Genomic DNA, 9,238 nt, shown 5'->3' with positions numbered 1-9,238 from the left:
CACTGGGGAGGTACTATTTTTTTCTCACAGTCAATGTGATGGAGAGGAGTTCCTTTTAAAAAAAGCCCTTGGGGGTAGCTGACACCACAAGGTTCTCTGATAACATGGCTCTTGTGGAGCCATGGACCTTAGACTAGCCAGCCTGTCTTACTAGCCAAACAAACTGGACTTAGTGATAAAGGGTCACTCACACCAAAAATCATTCTGTATTCATGTTGCTCCCAGTGCCAATGATCAGAAGTGTGCAGGGAGTCAAGGCAGAAGCATTGGACCTATAAATAGATAACCCAGGCCGCACATAGGCCTCACAAAAAGAGCTGCAGAATTTAAGGTAGGCTTCCAGCCTATTCCACTTGGGAGATCCAACCTCCTGACAGAACAATATGAGGGAATTTTCAAAAGGGGTTCCTCATAGACATTTCCTGTTCATGAGCCCCCTTTCTGTAGGAATAAAGTCAGCTTCTATTTTATTACATAGCTCTAATAACTTCTATACTTTTTAGAAGTAATTTCTGAAGGATCCTATTGATTTCTGTAGTGTCTCATGACTATGAGTGTTACCCCAGGGCAGTATGTCAAAAACAATGCAGATGCCCCAAACTGATGGCCTGTTTTATAATTAGATTTCGCCAAGCCTGTAACAAATGAGAAATCATGGATCTTTATATCGGTCTTGCCATGGAGTCTCAGACAGTCCTGTGGCGGATTTACAATGAAATGTACCATGCCCTGGCACTCCCCCCCCCCCACACACAACGACATGGGGCCTCCCCAGCTGAGCAGTCCAGCACTGGGTCCGGCAACCTCCCACCTCCATGCAGAGGGCAGCCACTCTGGGGTGGGGGTGGGAAGCAATCCCTCTGCAGAGAGGGCTATGAGAGGAGCAAGAGAGCAGGGAGGAACATTTGACAAGTTCAGCAATATTGGCAACTGAAAGTGCCTCTTTGCAAAATATTACGATGACTTGATTGACGATTTTGTAAAGAAGAAATGTGACAAGAAAGCTAGCTGAATATTTTTTTCAAATTGAAAAAGTTTCTTCAGAGGAAGTTAACTTTTATTTTTCCATTCATGCATCATCTACACATTTTATTTTTACACATTTTTCATGTTGGCTTAATCTAAATTCAAGCTTTCATCTAGGCCAGAAGTTTTCAAACTGTGCTCCGAGAACTTCAGTCAGGTGTCCTGATGCTAGGTTTTTATTTTTTTTATAAAGCACTTTTATCCAAAGCATTTTACAATAGTTAGCTAATGGTACAAACAATATTTGGAAAGATCATTAAGTGGTCCACCAAGAACCTCTGCAATGTTCAATTGGTCTGTGAAAAAAAAGTTAGACTACAAAAACAATCAAGGTACCTCACTTTATTTTCATTTACTTATTATTATTTATAATATAGGAGGAGATGGAAGAAACAAAGGAAAAATGGGAGGGACAGGAAGAGTGAATGTTCTTTTTCTTGGCTAGGTTCCACGGGGACCCCAAAAATGAAGCAGAGCACAGGGCCCCACTAATTCTAAATCTACCACTGGAGAGTCCTCTCAGACTCTCCAGCCTATCTTGTCTGCCAGACAAACTGGAGTGATAAATGGTCACTTACACCAATAATCACTCCCTATTCGGGTTGTTCCCAGTGCCAAGAGACCAGACATTTACCCCAGATCAACTGGTATCCTAGATCTTACACCAAATTAATGCTTCTAGATAATCTTTTAATAAATTAAGGGTTTATTAACTGGGACAAAGAAAGAAAAGTTATTTACATGTTAAAGCAAGTGGGCATACACACAAGCAGAAATCATCAAGATTCTAAGAGTGACAGAGTTGATCTGTCAACGCAAAGGGTCTTTCAGGACAGCCCCAGGAGGAAATGCCTGGGTATCTCTGATTTCTGGGTGGCTCTGGCCCTGTCAGAGATCAACAGCCAAAAGAGAAGGAAAATCTTCCACAGGGCAAGGTTCCTTTCACAAGCCATATCCACGGTGTGATATGGCCATTAATCAGTCCCTTGTACTGCAACTCTCCTTGGTGGCCCATCTGATTTTGATTGTTCTTCTGGATAGGTGGGAATGGACCATTCTGTGCCTGAGTTCAGAAAAAATATTTTTAAAGTTATGAAGCCAGTCTTACAAATTTCCTTAATAGTATGGAATACAGATATTGCAACTGAGATTAATGCATGCAGTAACTTGCAAGGATTTCATAGAGTTTAAACACTAAATACATTCTTATAAGACTAATACCTGTTTTGGGCAAAACCAACATATATGTGAATTGGCCTGGTCTTCAGCTGTGAGTTTGTCAGTTCTTAATTTATGCCTACAGACAGAATTGGCATCTGTCCTGCCAGCTTCACAAGTACCTACCGGTTTTACCCCTGCTAAAGCGCTATTTGAGTTTCTCATAAGGTAGGGCTTGTATCTAGGGGCAAAATGCTGTAATTGTACCATGAAAGAAAAAAAAAGAGCAAGCAAAGATTTTAAAACTAAAAAACAAGAGAAATAGTGAATAAGAAAAGCAGGAATAAAAACAATATTTTTATTTTAACATGACAGTAGTTATTTTTTCTAAGGCTTTGGCACTCATATCTACAGGAGATTACAGGAACCAAACCATTTTTTAAATTAATTTTTAATAATGTGTAATAATCTGAGTGGCACTGGTCTGTGTGCAGAATTAGAATTCCTCTGATAGAAAAAGAAATATTTGTGCAGAGTTTTATGAGCAAAGTTGACCTGAGGCTTCCCGAGGCTGATTGAGAAATTGCAGTCAACGCAGATCCTTAACCCCTTCCCAGCTCTATTTTCAATCTGCTAAAGAACAAAGTCTTTGTGATTTAATATACAAGGAAACAGATAAAGAGCTGAAAAGAGCAACAAACTTGTACATAACTACAAGAAGGTTTATACTCCTTTTAAATTCATTTTAATGACTAGAACTGCCACTTAAGGATAATTCTGCTTTGTGAGTCTTCAGTTGATAGCACGTTGCATTTATAACAACATCTTCCCAGGTCAACGAAGAACAATCTAAGATTGTTAATTTCTCCTGCTTTTGATACCAAGTTGAGGAGATGGCAATCATAATGTCTCTTACAACTTTAAAATAAGCATATAAAAAGCTAGACAATTCTGAATGGGGGGGGGGGGGGGGGAGAGAACCTGGACAGAATAGGCCTAATCCTTAAAATAAGCATGGAGTTAGCTTTCCTACTTCTTTTTAGAAAAGCCTAAAACATTGTTGTTAGGGGGGGTTAAAAAGAATATTTATGAGATGCAACGATAAAGACATTGCTAATGTTGCTGACTGTTGCCACACATTTCCATTAACCTGCAACAACCTGCCTGTGAGCCAGCTCAGTGGGTGTTAATCTCCGTAAACTTTTTCATCCAGTCAAACATGTTTTGCCAGGGCATTGTACTAACCTGAAAGCTTCTCCCGTTCCAACATCGCTAGTGATAATTACATTTATTAATGATTTCCGGTTACTCAAGGATACTGAATCTGAAGTGCAAAGAATGCTCTTCTCAAAACAAAGCTGAAAAGGAAAACTCCACCATCCTCATAAAGAAAACCCCTAAAACAGAATGGTGCCAAATTTAAAAGGAAGACTGTTATGTTCAAACTGGAGAGGAGTATGGTCAGACATGCATAATCCAAATCGGTATGCAAATTCAAATTCTTATTGTGCAATACATTTAATATGACATTTGTAAAATGCATTACAATTAGGTAAAATGTTTTGAAATTATATGTATGATATATTTTCATAAACACATTTATATTTAACATATAATAACTAATTGAAATGTGTGGACACAAATCTTAATTTGAATTCTCACCAGAAAACAGTAACTACAGATTAATAAATGCATAGTATGAGCAGAATACCTGTTTGTTTAAGTAATACTCAAATGATACTTTGTCTTATTCATTGTATTGTTGTGATCTGAATTACTTGGTTTTGATATGAGGAAGTCGAACAGTGGAGAAATCCGCTTTCACTTTTTAAAGTATAGGAAAAGAGATAGTACAGAATATATTTTGTAGTAGTAATACTGGCATTTATATAATGCTCATACAAAATTATTTAAAATATAATAAATGCTTTTTAGTTATAAAATATCTCCTAAGGCTCAGTTATGTGAGTTAGTAAAACAGAAATTAGGAGGAAGAAATTTGGGTCAGGATTTCAACCTAAATGTTTCCTTTAAATATTCTTGGACATGAAATATATGGGCCCGGTATGAACTAAAAAATGTGTAATGTTTTAATACAAGTTAGCTATCATGTTTTAATTAACATATTTTAAAACACTACCCAGCACCTAGTGTAAAGTAAAATTTTTTAACTTGTCTGCAGTGGAGTAAAGATTGTGGCTAGGTTGGAGTTGGTTAACTTATTAACTAAATTTAACCTCATGTTACCCATTTCTTTCCAAAACTAGATAAGCCCCAACTAACCTCGAAGTGGAAGTGAGAGAGGCTTCTCCAGAAACATGGGTCAGCACAAGAGAAAGAATGATTCCTCAATTTCGGTGAGTCATGAGAAGAAAACAGAAGAGGGGTTCAAGACTTGAAGAGCCATATGAGTAGACAGTGATAAGTGGTTATATATCAAATTATCTTTTCAGATGTGATTGCTTGGCCCTGAAATTAGTATGAGCCACATGTAATCTGAAAGCACAATTTGGCTACTGGTATGCATAGATTCAGGGGTGACAGCAATGGGTACCAGATAAACTTAAAAAAACCCAAAAGATCTGGACGCACTTTATAGACTAACAAAACAGCCCACGAATACCATTTACATATTTTGTTAGTCTATAAAGTGCTACCAGACCTTTTGTTGTTTTTTAAGTTTAACATGTACAGACTAACTCGGCTACCCCCTGAAGCTTCTGATCAATGGGTACCAGTTATTCATTAGTAAATCATGTTATCTGACAGTATAATGCATGTCTACCCTACCTCGAAGCCTAGACTATGAAGATGTGAATATCAGTGTGCACCAAAGTGCTACACTGAAAATCCCCCATGTAGATACTGCAGACACAAACCAAAAGGGTCCTAGTTTGCATTAGTGTAGTATTGTTTAAAGAGGACTACACTGATATGAATTAGGAATCTTTTAGTTCATGCTCACAGTATCCACATGGGGGAGTTACAAAGCAGCACTTTGGCGTGTATTGCTATATAACACAGCAGTCGGAGCAGTAGGACAGTGTAGACAAACTCTTAGTCACTATAAATGATTGTAACTTGTAAACTACAGGCTGTGAATTTGGGGTGAAGAATCAAGAAAAGCAAATAACAAGAGAATATAAAAGGGAGTTTATCTTCATTATTTCTCTTACTTTTTGCACCTTTCTGTTACTCACTCTTTCAGGTACTAAAGGCCATGTAAGTTATACCCCCATTTATATTGCTCCTTACTTTAGTCTACAGACTGGAAAAAGTCACACAAACCACATAGCAACATTTGCGTTGGAAGTGGCCCATTTTCTGGTACCTGGGATGTGTCTCCACACAGTGGAAATGGTTGTTGTTTTTCTTATGGTAATTTGTTAAAAGATTACAGAAATATGAGAATATTTATATATGTCCTGGAAAGGATGCTAGTTATATATGATTAATTATATACTTAATTCAAGCATATTGGCAGCACTCAGAAGACCACTGAAAATTAGATAAAATACTCAGGAGTATTATCCAGACAGAAAACAGACTTTATCTGGATTTAAATGTCTCTTTAATAATGAAAAGAGCTGAATTTCATGTCATTGTGAGATGGCTCAGTTATTCTATAATGAAGTGAAAATTTAAGCATATTTTTAAACAAGAAGATAATTGAATGGTGGGGCAAGTATATCATACATTTCATCTTAGGTGAACAGAATGGACATTAATTTTTAAGACGTCTGCATAAGAATCAATAATAGATAGATTAGAAGCAAATAACAGTCTGGTTTCCCTTGGTACTCACTGGTGTTAGTCTCTTTTGTGTAGCTATTTTCATGTACTCTGATAATTATAAAGGCCTTATGAAAACATTTATGAACTCGGTGTCAGGTTTGTTACCAGGGATAACAAGTGGTACTACAGTACCTAACTCAGCCTCAGTAGGGGTACCAACTCTGGGACATTAATGAGAAGATTTTTAGCATTGTTTCCATTAAGCAGCAAGCTGCAGGCTGCCACTGTGAGAAGGGGTCCAGCAGAGGGCAGTGCAATTTAGTACCAGTCTCAGAGACTGCCTGCTTAAGAGCAGAACACATTCCCTAGGCTTCCTGCCCTCTTCTTGCTGCTCTAGAGTTCTGTCTGCTTTCCAAATCTTGGAACCCTCTCTTTGGATGGAGAAATTCCTTGTGGAAGAGGAATGAAATTTGTTTAGCTGTCAAAGTCTCTAGCAACCCTTTCCTTCGCCCTGCTGGTGGATCTGATTAGGGAGTTTGACTCCTGGCTTATTCCATGGAGTGGAAAGACTATAGAAGGAGTAGATGTGGAAGATATTCATGTAACGTGTGAGGAAGGAAGGGTATTCATGGGAGTGTAGAAGCTACAATAAAAGAGGGTATGTCTACACAGCAACATTATTTTGAAATAACTTAGTCGTATCTACACAGCAGGCAGTTATTTCGATATAATGTCGAAATACTATCAAGCTGGAGGGCTTCTTACTCCAACTCCTGTAACCTTCATTGTGCGAGGAGTAAGGGAAGTTAGAGGAACAGTGCTCTCTTTCAAAATAAGAGCTGTGTAGACGCTCCCAATTTCAAAATAGGCTATTTTGAAATAAGTTATGCAATTGACGTAGCTCATTTTGCATAGCTTATTTCATGTTAAGCCCTGCTGTGCAGCTGCACGCAGAGGGAGAAGAAAGAGAAAGCATAAACCTACAAGAGTTGAGGGTTATACCTCCTGTTATAAACCCAAAATTAGGGTACGTCTAGACTACAAGGTTTTGTTGACAGAAGTTTTGTCAACAAATACAGTCGACAAAGCTTCTGTCGACAAAGAGCGTCTCCACTACATTCAGTTCTGTTGACAAAGCAAGCTGCTTTGCCGACATGGCAGTGTAGACGCAAGGACAGTTTACATGCAATAACGCTTTCTGTTGACAGAACTCTGTCGACAGAAGGCGTTATGCCTCGTGAAATGAGGTTTACCAGCGTCGACAAAACTGCTGAGTTCTGTCGACGTTATGTCGACAGAACTCAGCGGTAGTGTAGACGCAGGTTTAGTTTTGTCAACAAAAGTCCACTTTTGTCGACAAAACCCTGTAGTCTAGACACACCTATAGTGGTTGCGCTCTGCTTACTGGTAGAGACAAAGACTGATCACACCAGTTGTCATGTAATGCACTGTAAGCCAACTTGCTTACACTCAAGATGAGACTTGGACTCAGGCTTATGAGTTTCTTTCATTGTGGTTTTAGTGCTTACTTTTTATGCATCTGAAATTCAAACCTCTTGATTTGGGAGGAGAAAACATACTGAGCTCCTTTGACATTAATTCCCCAATACTATCTCCCTCTTGTCAGTTTGCAGTCCTTATTCTAAGTGAATGAATACAGATAAGAGAGATCAAAAATTGTAACTGGGAGGTAATGGCAGCTGAAATCATGGCAGGGTTTATGAAACAGAGACATCTACTGGTTAAGCTTTCAGGGGCAATGTTTTACTTTGGTGTTTGTAATCTTACAATGCACAGTTCTGGCCTGGACTTGCTGAGTATTGTTAACTTTCTGTGTTTGTTAAGATGCCAATACAACTCATGCACATGCCAAATTTGAGATTTTCCATGAATTATTAATTTACAGAGCAATATTCTTAATGTGTGATCTTGTGATTTTAAACTTCCTTATTCTGCAGTGTTTTTCAAAATGCATGGTGAGATTAAACATTTATTGTAACCCAGTATCATAGAATCTTTAGAGAACCCTATATGCTATGGAATATCAGGTCACTAATCCACAGTGTGGGATGGGCAGTTATCTTTCCCTGTAGCCACTGAATTTGTTTATGGAATTCACTGTAAAGTTTTGATGGACAAACTAACTGTATTTTTGGTCAGCACTGTCTTCAATGGAGTTATGTTGAGGAAAAATTTGATTTTTTTTCTTTCTAATTCCATTATGAGTTAAGGCAGAATTCCCCTATCAATGGTACAAGGGCCAAAGGAAGCTGTGGATACTGTCTCTGGTGTTCATAATGTGTTCGTATTTTTCATAAAAAGGAGATAAGGTAATCAAAGATGCTCATGAGATTTGAAGGTTTAAATGATTCATATATGCATTAACATATTTGATCGCTTATCTGAAATTTAACTAGATTATCCATGCTTTTTGTATCTGCAAAAATGGGTTGGAATTCTCATGAGAAACATTTTGTCTTTGTGTTTTTCAATATTCCAGTCAGTCCAGAAATACCGGCAGATAAGTCAACCTAATATTGGGAGAGAAGCCATTTTGTGTTTTATTCCAGTAGAGGTTTACAAAATAAATAAATAAATAAATAAATGTGAACTGAACATTTTCAAATCTAAAACAAGGCTTGGTTTCCATATGGATTATGTTCTTGGTGAAGGTTCAGGTCAGTTCTTACATTAAATGAACTTAATTTAAAATGAAAGTTTAAAAAATGAAGAAAGCAGTTTTCTGCTTCAGAAAGTTTGAAAGCCTTGAGCCAAGATGCGAAGATACCAAATGTGAGATAATTTTTGGTCTTTAAATTGGATTCTACTTACCTGTAACCATGGATCAGAGGAACCTCATTGCCCCATAGTGATAAAAGAGCCATGTAAATAGATAGATAGATAGATAGATAGATAGATAGATAGATAGATAGATAGATAGATAGATAGATAGATAGATAGATAGATAGATAGATAGATAGATTTATTTTGGTTCCTTGGATTATGTTTAATTCAGAGCCTCTTAATTCAGCATAATCTCGTATGGAAAAAATAGTTGATGTTCTTGTCATCAGTTAGAATATAGTGGTATGAACGATGAGTCAGGTTTCTCCACCATAACATTGTGACTAATTACAATATTTCCCAGAAGAGCAAAATGTTATTTAAAACTGCAAGGAGGAAGACATTCTCTACCAAGCCTTCATCTCTCTATAGTCATTCTATTTTTTAAAATGAGTACCAGCAGGGGCTCACCTCTTTAAATATGTGTTAAAGTCATGACTGATGTCACTCTTTGGGGTTAAGCTAGGGCAGCAGG

General features: G+C 37.6%; 1 long non-coding RNA gene across 2 annotated transcripts in view; it reads left to right on the top strand.

The window, feature by feature from the left end:
• Positions 1-217: 217 nt before the first annotated feature.
• Positions 218-9,238, top strand: part of LOC112543705 (uncharacterized) — a 29,676-nt gene continuing 20,655 nt past the window's right edge. Inside the window, exons 1-3 of one of the 2 annotated variants that reach the window (XR_016348892.1) lie at positions 218-331; positions 3,499-3,668; positions 4,452-4,541. This is a non-coding gene — a long non-coding RNA (uncharacterized LOC112543705). Of the gene's footprint in view, positions 332-3,390; positions 3,669-4,451; positions 4,542-9,238 lie in introns of those variants that run through there. The other variant, XR_003086924.3, reaches the window with a different exon arrangement.

This window comes from Pelodiscus sinensis, chromosome 2, assembly GCF_052426305.1.
Source record: "Pelodiscus sinensis isolate ZL-2025 chromosome 2, ASM5242630v1, whole genome shotgun sequence".
Lineage (NCBI taxonomy): Eukaryota > Metazoa > Chordata > Testudines > Trionychidae > Pelodiscus > Pelodiscus sinensis.
Note: the sequence above shows the minus strand (reverse complement) of the source record. Positions and strands in the feature narration are given on the sequence as shown.